Raw genomic sequence first — 11,487 nt, forward strand, 5'->3', positions numbered from 1 at the left:
AGCCAGTGTCTGTGGTGGGTGGGGCTATGGTGGCAGCCAGGGTGGTGATCATGGCTCTTAGGAGTGGGGACGGGGCTCCCTGGCTACCCCCAGCCCTGCCTCCCCACAACTCACCCCCGCACAAGAGAAGAAAAGGTTTCCCTGGGCGGAAGATCACAGTAGCGTCCAGCTCGGACCGTGCGGGTCACAGGCCCATAATGACCAGATGAAAAGCAGATCTGGGTTTGATGTTGAGTAAGTCACATACGAGATAAACAGCGCAAGCAGCACAGTGAGGGCAACCGTCTCCACATGTCACTAGAAGCGCATCCCAGATGGGAAAGAAAGGAAGGACCAGAAAGATCACAGTGGTGTGACTCCAACTGTCAACAGAATTGACTGTGCACCATGCTTCCTTCGGATAACTCCCAAGGATGGGTTTTCCAGGGCACACAGGACGCCCGTTTTAAAGGCGTTGATGCATATTGGCAGCCAGTCCTCCAGACAGGACCCACCCACCAGACACTCCCCCAGGGGAGGAGAAGGTCCCATCACCTACGGCCCACTGTCCACGGACACTGCGAACCACTTCAGTCAGCCTGCTGGGTGAAAATACTCGGTGTGAGTTACAGGTGAACGGTGATGCTCAGCAAGACACAGCTGGGATGGCCTTACTCCTCAAGTGGGGGGACAAGTCAGCAGACAGGTCCTTACAACACAGTGATGGATGCCATCCTCAGGGAGACCACAGGCGCCCAGGGAAGACACAGAAGGAGAACCTAAGCCGGACTTGGCAGGGAGGAGGGTGGCGTGGGGAAAGGGAAGACGGACGGGAGGAGTGATCTCCAGTCGGAGGGAACAGCAGGGAAGGGCTGAGAGGTGCCTTGAGCACGGTGCATTCTGGGTCTTCGGTTGCTCAGGACCACAGGAACGAAGAGTACAGTGGAGTGTGTGTGTGTGTGTGTGTGTGTGTGTGTGTGTGTGTGTGTGTGTGTGTGTGTGTGGCGGCAGCAGAGGCGAGACACTGAAGCCAGATTGTGAAGTCAGAGCCAAGTCCCCCAGTGGCCTTGAGGCCACCTCAAGGAGTCTGAGCCTCATCTCAGGATCATGGGTGCCAAGATGGTTCCCTCGGCACACAACTGGCAGATGCAGGTTCAGGCTCTAGGAAGGTCCCTGCAGCTGCAGGGTAGAGAACAGGGTGGGCTGGACTGGACAGGACCAGGCGGGGCCCAGGGGGGCAGTCAGGAATTGAGAAACCGAAGACCAACATTCGGAAACTGTGAGAAAGGACTGTGAAGTCTATTTGGAAGAATAGACGGAGGAGAAAAGACATGGCTCCTTCCAGCCCTCCACCTGCCCCAACTAAGATAAGATATTAAATGCATTTTAAAACCACTGGAATTAAAACATAGCGATAGTAGTTCAGAAAGGGTGAAGGAGAATCAGTGGAACAAAGAGTCAAGAAATAAGCCTGGGCCAGCCGTGGTGGTACCTGCCTATAGTCCCAGCTACTCAGGAGGCCATGGTGGGAGGATTGCTCAAGGCCAGGAACCCTAGGCCAGATTGGGTAACATGGCGAGACCCCATCTCTTTAAACAAGTAATAGTAAATAAGCCTAAGCATATGTAGGCATTTCAGTTACTATAATTGGAAATGTTTAAAAATAAAACCAGGCTTTTACCATAGCTAACAATAGAACAAATGCTAGATAAGATAAAGACTTAGACGTACAAAATAAAAACAAGTGAAGACAATTACTAGGCAAGACACACACACACACACACACACACACGCACACACACACACACAGAGATACAGAATAAACACAGACGCCAGTTCTTACCCAGCAGGACTAAAGAGTTCAAGGTGTCCATGGGCAGTGAGAGCATGGGTGATGGGACTTTCTCCACAGGGGGAGTGTCCAGCAGGCAGGTCCTGTCTGGAAGACCGTCTAACAATACGCATCAACGCCTTTACCATGTACACTCTGTGTGCCCCTGGGAATGTATCCCAAGGAAGTACCGTATAGCTACCCAGACATGTAAGGATCACAGTGGCCACAGCAACATTCCAAATCACAAATATATGTGCGACAACCAAGATATCCGCAAAGAGACAGTGACATACTTAAGAGTCACCTGATGTAAAAATACAGAACTATTTCAATGACACAAAATGATAGTCACAAACTATCCATGTGTCAAGAAGCAAGGTTCTAGAACGGGAGGAGAGTTCCATTCTATTACGTATATTTGCACAGGAAAAAGGGAAATATATACAGAACTATTAACAGTTGTTTTCTCTGTTGGGATTATGACCGGCTTGTTTTATTGACCGGCTTGTTTTATTCTTATGCATTATCTGAAAGGTTCTTGCCATGAGTACATACTACATTTATAATCGGGGAAAAAAAGCAGCAGAAACTCTATTTTCCTCAATAAGGAAATACTGAGAATCACGCTGATGGCAGAGTTAATAACGTAAGAGGACCCGGAAGGGAACATGCCTGTGTCACACTCCAAGTCATCAGCAAGGGCCTGCCACGGTCCCGTTTCTGCGGATTCGAGGAGAAAGACTGACCGGGAAACCTCTTCCTACCACCAGACCCCACAAGGAGAGTGAAGACCCTTACCAGGAAAACCTGTAGTATCGCTGAATACACCACAGTGCATCCTGTCCTTCACCTGTGTGGGGACTACAGACACTTCCACCACACGCCCACCCTCAAGCCTCGTCCCGGGCCTCTGCACTGAGCGCTCCGTGTTGAGTTTTGGAGCCAGACGGCTTCACATACAGAAACCTGGCTTTCCCTCGTGTAGGACGAGGTCTTCCTTGCATGAATCCTCATTTAATTCTGAAACAGTCAAAAGCTGTTTCGTCTATTCTAACTTTGCATATCAAGTGCAGCATGCAATAATAAGATGTTTTCATAATCGCCTAAAATCAGTAGCAATAAATAATTCATTTTGTAATGTACAGTTTTCCAATACTCTTTTGCTGGCACTAACATGCAGTCTTAAAAGACCGCGTTCAGTGGACAAGCCAGGATCAGTAGTGGTGGCAGGGTGTCTACTGACATCGATGGGTTGTCCCCAGAGGAGTTGATTTCCCCACAGCTTCGAGGTACATCCACCACAAGTTCACATTCGCACCCAGTTTGGGTTCCTCGATGGTACTTTTCCAACTTCTACAAATAACACTTTTTTTAGTGAGTATCTTGCCTAAACACCGGAGCAGACTGATTTTATTTTCCTGCCGTCTACATAGTACGGAGTCTTTAAATCACAGAGCGCATACCGTCTCCTCGTCTTATCGACCAGACAGCGAAGCCCAGAGAGTGGGCACCCACTCACACCTCGAGCCAGCAGCGGGATGGTGCCAGCACCGAGTTGTCTGGGGTCCACTGGGGGGCTCTCTTCATCACAGCAGGAAAGGGGGAAAGCCACGGGACTATCGGAGGCCTCAAAGCCTGCAGCAATTTACAGAGTGTTTTCCCAAACATTTGGTTTCCATAATCACCGTGTGAAGTATTACCATCATCATCACCATTATTATTTTACAAAGAGGTAACTGGCTTCGAGAATCTGGATGACTTTGTGACGCTTTTAGTCACAACACCCAGTGCTTCTGACTTCAAAGCCAGAGTCAGTCACTCTCAAATCAACGTCAGATGATTTTCTGTAATTAACTCTCAATTCCTTGCCGAAAAAGTTTTGGGACCTTAAAACTATGTAATAATCTTATAAAAAGGCTTATGAATTGCAAGAAAATTATTTTTTAAAAAAACTCTTACAGTATACACCCTCTCAAAGAATCAACTTTCTACGGATAATTAAAAATTGAACTTGGAGATAGTGAGGGCTTACCACTGTTTGGCTTAGCAAGAGACTCAAGAGGCCTCCAATCCCAGCTAGCCTCTGTCTCATGGCGGTCAGGAGGCCCAGCGCTTATGTGAAAGTCAGCAACATAAGCAGCCAGGGCTTTGGAGGCTGAGGAGTAGGACTGGTCTTTATATTGGATGGAACCATCAGCATGGAAGGTGAGGCCGCCCGGGGGTGTGGCTGCTGGGGGAGCAGGCCCGGGAGGACTCGGCTGACGTTTCTGAACTGACTTGGCCGTGGCTTTCTCAAAACGAGCTGCAATGTCCATCCACCTCTCGAGAGACTCTAAACACAGAAAAAGGTGCACGGTGGTTAAACAGGAACAGAGGACAGACAGCACTCCTGGAGCCATCGCTAATCGCTCGTGGACAGCTACACACTACAAGTGGACCTGCTCTCTCCCTGATTATGCTTATGTGGACTCGGCCTTCACATGGTGCTACGGGTCAACGGGCAGTCCATGTCTCTGGCTGACTCCACTGTAGACCGTGCTTTAGAAACATATGGGGGAGGAGAAGGGTGAGCCTGCAGGTAGGGCGCACACAGGGCGACTTCTCTCGCGTCCCTTTAGCTTGACAGAGTAAGAGCTCTGGGGTCTTGAGACATTGTCACAGTCCCTTTGAGACACACAAGCATCTAGAGTCACATCCAAGTCCTCGTTCCCTGTACCCGTCTCCACCCATGGACGGGATGGGAACGGCCCCCTGCAAGAAAAGAAAACCGCGACAGGGCCCAGCACTAGTGATGGTGAGCAGAGATCTGGACTAGGAAGACTGAGCGAGAAGGGAGCGAGCCTGGGGGGATGCTGGGGCCTTTGGTCTGCTACCCCCGCCCTGGCAGAGAGCTCAGCAGCTGTGCACCTTACGCCAGTCACTTCCCCTTCACAAAACTACAAAAGACAGGTTGTCTCCACACCCTTGCCCTCCCTGGATGAGGAATGGCAGTGGGTGGAGACTCAGTGCCCAAGGCTACGGAGGGAGACGCTTCGGCCACGCCGGATGTCCCCACCGCGCCAGGATACCTGCCCGACGACCGCACCAGGCGACTGTGCCAGACCTCTGCACCAGACCTCAGAGCCAGACCCCTGCACCCAACCACTGTGCCAGACCTCAGCACCGGGCCACCGCCTCACGGGTGCACAAATTGCCCCCAGGACCCATAGGCTCTACACATCGCCAGGAAGAGCAGCTGGCCAGGTTGCCAGAGCTGGGTGCTCAGACTCTGTGGTCAATAATTTCTCCGCAATCCTTAGTGTGTTCATCGGTGGCAAGGTGGGTGGGCGTCCAGGCAATAATGACACATACCATAGAGTCACTACTCACCCTTTTGGCCCTTTGAAATTCATTGGCTCTGGTTGTATTTTCAGAATGTTACGTTATGTGACATCACAAGACCTACATTTTGCATCTGGGGAATATTTTTTAGTTTCCTCTCATGTAATGGAGTCACACAGATGCCTTTGAGAATCCAGGGGAAACGACGAACACCTTCCCCCGAAATGCACCCTGACAGACACAGAGCCCACGGATCTGAGGACCCTGATGGGCCTTCATGTCCCCTGCTTCCAAACCTGGATGAAGAGATGTAATTAAGGAAAGAGACAGACATGAAAAGAAGGGGCGGGAAAGAAGGCTGTCGGTGGGGAGGACGGTGGGAAGGCCCTGGCTGGGGAGGAACAGCCAGCCTGATGCCACGTGGGAGATGGTGATAGAACACCGCCCGGCCCCGCCCAAAAGGCCCTTTCTTTGTAAACCATGATCATGACCATCCTCTTCCTCCTCCCCGTCCCGGGTGAGTCTGTCTGCATGAATCACTCCTACAGATGAAGGACAATGGGACAACTGTGAGATCAGGGTCAGCCTCAGCTCTGCCTGTCCTGGCCGTGTCTCAGCCCCCTCATTTCAGCTCTGCAGAATCGCCCTTCGCCCTCAGGGTGGCCGCGTTTGATCTGCTGCTTTGCACACACCAGCACGGCCCTTCAGGGTAAGATACCAAAAGTCTCTGAAAGCCGCGGGTAAAGCTGCCACCCACCACTGCTTCTCTGCACCACACCAGGCCTGGCTATGTCACCTGGAGGCCTTATGTCACCCACAGACACCTACCAGGACACCTGCCTGACCACTGCACCAGCCCACTGCGCCAGACCTCCATGCCAGACCTCAGCACCTGACCACCATGCCAGGCCTCACATCAGACCACTGGGGCACTGCCTGGCCCCACAGGACCCAGGTGGGACCAGGGCTAGTGCTGCCCTGTGCGGCCAGTTCCTGGTCATCCAGATTGTTCAGTGCTCTGCATGTCACCCCCGAGGGCCACGGTCCCCTTCCTCATTGTCAGGCTCTGTTCCTCCCCATTCCAGATGTCTGTCATGCCTTGGCCTCCATGACAGCTGGGCATGTGGTTTCTTCCTCTCTAAGCTAACACAACACAGCAGACGGGCGTCCTTGGTGTCCTACCCGGCATTTTGGTGTGAGCACTGCAACTGTGAAATGTTCTGAAAGATGGGGTTTATTAGCAGTGGAGATGAGGTTTTGCTATGTTGCCCAGGCTGGTCTCCAACTCCTGGGCTCAATCAGCCTGCCTGCCTCGGCCTTCTCAAGTGTTGGGACTACAGTCTGGGAGCCACTGCATCAGCCTGGTGATAAGTCTGAGGTTCGGCTGGGCTCGGTGGCTCAAGCCTGTCATCCCAGCACTTTGGGAGGCCGAGGCAAGTGGATTGCCTGAGCCTGCGGGTTCGAGACCAGCCCAGGCAACTTAGCGAGACCTCGCCTCTACAATAAATAATAATAATAAAAAATTAGCCGGGCATGGAAGCGCACACCTGTAGTTCTAGCTCCTTGAAAGACTGAGGCAGAATGATCGCCAGAGCCCAACAGGTCGACGCTGGCATAGCCGTGAGTGTGACACAGCACTCCAGCCGGGCGACGGAGTGAGATTCCAACTCAAAAAAAAAGATAAGTCTAAGGTTTGCGTGTGGCAAATCTGTAGCACAGGACTGCCCACTGTTCATCCACAGCTCATCGTCTAGTTTTCACTGGAGAGTTAAAGGTATTTTCTGAATCCACTTAGCTGCACAAATAACACTGTAAGGGAAACTTGATAATTGAACATTTCTCAAACAATCTGAAGAAATCAGTGTGTAAGACACACTGGTGATCTTGATCCTTGAACACTTTTTATAAACTGACGTCGTTTGGTGGCTCTCACTTGATGGCACACGCGGCAAAGCGCAATTCCTTTTCCTTGTTTTTCACCCTAGAGGCTCACGGGGCCAAGGAGAGAAGGGAGTGGATATTCCTGTGGCTTAAGAAGACGACCGTATGCAATCCTAAGAAAAGAAAAATGGATCGATACATTTCCTAACAGTAAATCAAATAAGATGCAGATTGTCCAGCTGTGTCCCCCAGCAATGTCATCTGTGAGTTTGCTGGCCCGGCCAGATTCTCTGAAAGTATTTTAAGATGCATTCCACCTGTAAAATCCTCAGCTATGTCCGTCCATCAGGAGGTCACTGCTTCCCGAAGAACACACAGTGTTTAAATAGGGCTGCCAGCTGGGTATCCCTCACTGCCTGAGCCAAATCAGATTCGAGTGTGGCAGGGAGCACGGGCCAGGGACGGGCGTGATCCCATTTCCCGCTCTCGTTCCGATGAGTCAGTGCACAGTGACCGACTGCCAGCATGCCCAGAGCCAACGGGGACACTACTGGGGGCTGGCACCATCTCCCTCCCAGGGCCTGCAAACCCCCAAGAACGCCGGGACATGGAGAGGAGGGAAAGAACTTCTGTGTGGTGGAAAAGGGGCGTTTCATCCTGGACAGGCCTTGAGAAAGAGGCGGGCTTCAGACCTGTGGACAGGTGGAGAATGGACATGCCATGAAGATAAGACAGCAGCCAGAGGCCTCAAGTAGAACCCCCATGCCCATGTAATTGGGTGTTGTGGACCAAAGTGGGAATTTTAAGGCTGGGTGTTGTGTCTATTTCACAGAAAAGGAAAACCAAGGCTCAGAAGTTTCAAGTGCTCTTGAGGACACAGCCAGGGACAGCCACGCTCAGTCAACGCCTCATTGCCGCCTCTCGGCCCGTCCTCTCCACAAGCACAGCCTCTGCTGGCCTCTCCTTCCCTTACAGCATGGTGGGCAGCGCCCCATCCCATGGGGGCGCCTCAGAAACAGACCCACTTGCAGCTCTCAGAAACTGCACCTCAGTGTATGCCATTGATAGCAGAACACGAGGGACTCCCCCAAAACAGAACTTATTTATAAAAAATTGTGTATTGATTCTTCCATGTTTAAACTTCAGTCACCTGCAAAGTCCTCTCTGTGGGATTCAGGGCACCCACCAAGATGCTTCTTCCACTGCTCAAAACCGTTTCTGAACTTGACCATCCTGATGCCTTTGAGTGCTTCTGCCATTTTTTGTTTCCCCTCTTCCACACTGCCAAAACTTTTCCCTTTGAGGACTTTTTTCCATCCAGGCAAACAAACAAAAAAGCCTCTAGGGGCGAGATCGGGTGGATAGGGAGGGCGGGGTCCAGGGTCATGACGTTTTTGGTCAAAAACTGCTGAACACTCAACGCGGTGTGGGCAGCTATGTTGTCGTGGTGAGAGAACCAGTCGCCCGTTTGCCACAACTTAGTTTCTTCCACAAATCATGACCCAACCTTCTCAAAACTTCCAGATAAAAACCGACGGGATCCTGGAACATGGACCTAGCAGGAAAGCCTGTACTACAAGGGGCCTGCCCTTCAAAACATAATTTTTTTGGTCCCCCTTGTACTTTTAAAAGTCTTGGGGTATCTGGCCAACGGGCTCTCACTGGCCAAAGTCCATCGATGCCAGCTCTGTCTCAGGTTGCTGGAGGAAGGCGAACCATGAGCCCGGCTCTGAAACCACAGTGGCCAACTTCAAATCTACAGCAGACCTTGGGCAAACGACTTGTCTCTAACATGGACATGACAGTATTACCCAGCTCAGCGCTGTTGTAAGGATTAGAAGGCTCAGTTTGGGTAAACATTTAAAACAATGCTGGTCAGCACGGTGGCTCAAGACTGTAATCCCAGCACTTTGGGAGGCTGAAGTGAGGGGATGGCCTGAGCCCACAGATCTGAGAACAGCCTGGGAAACTTGGCGAGACCTCGTCTCTACAATAGTAGCCTGGCGTGGTAGCACGCGCCTGGAGTCCCAGCTAGTTGGAAGGCTGAGGTGGAAGGATTGCCTGAGCTCCAACTCAAAAAAAAAAAAAGTCTCATGAACATGGAAAACACCCAGTAAACAGTCGTTCTTATTACTGCCTGCCAGGTTCCGATGATGGGTGAGTCTCTCCTGCTGGGACATTCTTTCCCATGGGGATGTAGCTGCTTGTGGTTTTAGGGGATTTGCCTTGCCTAGTTGTCAGGGAGAAATGCAGTCTTGGACATTTTTGGCTTTTTTTTTTTTTTTTGAGTAGGGGTTTCACTCTGTCGCCCAGACTGGAATGCAGTGGCACGCTTGCAGACACTGCAGCCTCAACCTGCTGGGCTCAGGTGATCCTTCCACCTCAGCCTTCCAAGTAGCTGCAACCACAAGCATGTGCCACCATGCCTGGCTAATTTTTTGATTTATCGTACAGACGAGGTCACACCAAGTTGTCCGGGCTAGTCTTGAACCCCTGGGCTCAGGTCATCCTCTCGCCTCTGCCTCCCAAAGTGCTAGGATGACAGGCATGAGCCACAGTACCCGGAGTATCCCTGGACACTTAAGCACCAATAAAAGAAACCTATAATTCCATCCCACATATCCATTTACCTCCTTACATTCACATTCCACAGTTGAAAGGATTATCCTCAAGCAGGATCAATACTTGATTTATTTCACACCCTAGACTCTTCTGGAGAGCCCAGGGAGGCCCGATGCTGGAGGAGAGACATCAGCAAAATCCAAATGACTCCCTGCGTTCAAGTTCTGTGAGTGCCATGCTCTGTTCCCGGATGGCTTTTCTCCCGGCATTCTCGATTCCTTTTCATTTCCAAGTCAGAATACTCATATTCGTTCCAACGTGGATAAGGGGGCTTAGGCAAAAACAGCAGCTCAAGGACTGCAAAAGGCTGAATTCACTTGGATCCACCCCGACGAACAGGGAAGAGAGTCAGCACATCAGGACTGGGGTGGGGGGTGGTATGGGGGGTTGGTCCTGGGGTAGGGGGTGGTATGGGCAGTGGAGGGATCTGGCACGATGGCCCTGCGGGAAGGTGCCTTCCAGCACATGCCGTGCAGAGGCTGCATGACTGACTGACTCACCATTGGCTCTACCCGCTGGCAGGCTGACACGACCCCCCAACTCTGCCTGTAAACCTTCAGACATAGCCCTTGCTTGGCCCTACTGCTGGCCACAGGTAGGTCGAATCTTATTCCTGGGTGATGAGGAAAGGGCTTCCTTTGCTTGGTGGAAGTCTCCTGGGACATGATTTTTAGGAGAGAGGGGGTGTCTACTCATCTTTCTAAATACCATCCATCACTTCTAAACATTTTTTAAAATTAAGGACAATAATACTAGAATCCAGGGGGAGCACATGGACTACCCAGACAGACCCCTTCCTACCCAGAGCTTGTGGCTTCCGGAGATCATGGTGGGAAAACGTAACCAGCAGGAAGCATGGGGCTCCTGGGAGCCTGCTGAAACTTGACGGAAGGAAAGTATTGCACCCTCTGGGAAAGGAGGCTTCTCGATGAGACCTCGAATGGCGAGAACAACCTCTTATGTCACTGCTTCCCTGTGCAATGCCCCACGGCGGGAGCAGAGGAGAAAACGAGGAAATGCAAGAGGCTGTGCTTGGCCTTCAGAGCCTCCGGTGCCGTGGGAGAGGAGGCTGTGTCTGAACATTCGCAGGCAGAGTTGGGGGTCATGCCAGGCTGCCGGCGGGCAGAGCCAATGGCGAGTCAGTCATGCAGCCTCCACACGGCGTGTGCTGGAAGGTGCCTCCCCGTGGGGCCATTGTGCCAGGCCCCTCCCTCCACTGTCCATACCTCCCTCCACTGTCCAGACCACTCCCCACCCAGGACCACCCCCCATGCCGGGACAAAGCTGACCTCATGAGAAGCCTCACCTTTCCCCCCAGGATATGAGGGGACGAGCCCAGAAGGTCGATGCTGGCGTGGCCGTGAGCGTGCCCCTGCACTCCAGCCTGGGCGACAGAGTGAGACTCTGACTCAAAAAGAAGGGGGGACGCTTTGAAGGTAACCTTCAGAAGGAACAGGCTGGGCTGTTTAGCCACTAGGAAGAAACAAGAGGGAAAACTGGAATAGTTGAGGTCTGGGAGGCCCAGGCCCCTAAGCCAAGGGTGGGAAGGCATTCGCCTAGGAATCAGGAGGAAACCTACTTTTGTCATGCTGACTTCTACACGCTTATTTTATTTTTATTAACTATTTTGAATGCTAAGTGGGAACAGGGAGAAAACAGGAGGTGCCCCAGTACCCGTCACCAATACGTCCCAAATGCACTCACTATAGTGGCACCAGATTGTTGCTGCAGAAATGGAGCAGGGCCCACCTCCCAGACTGGCTCCCCGTCTCACGACCTCCCCTCTTGCAATGGCCACTGATCCCCGGTGCCGTCAGCCTCCAGCTGGACAGCTTTCTTTCTTTCCTTTT

At 51.8% G+C, this 11,487-nt stretch overlaps 1 protein-coding gene across 1 annotated transcript in view; it reads right to left on the reverse strand.

Annotated features, from left to right (window-relative positions):
• Positions 1–11,487, reverse strand: part of GRIP1 (glutamate receptor interacting protein 1) — a 388,420-nt gene that overhangs the window by 233,604 nt on the left and 143,329 nt on the right. The gene's annotated exons all lie outside the window — the stretch shown is intronic.

This window comes from Carlito syrichta, unplaced genomic scaffold (assembly GCF_000164805.1).
Source record: "Carlito syrichta isolate Samal-C Ts95f unplaced genomic scaffold, Tarsius_syrichta-2.0.1 Scaffold301804, whole genome shotgun sequence".
NCBI lineage: Eukaryota > Metazoa > Chordata > Mammalia > Primates > Tarsiidae > Carlito > Carlito syrichta.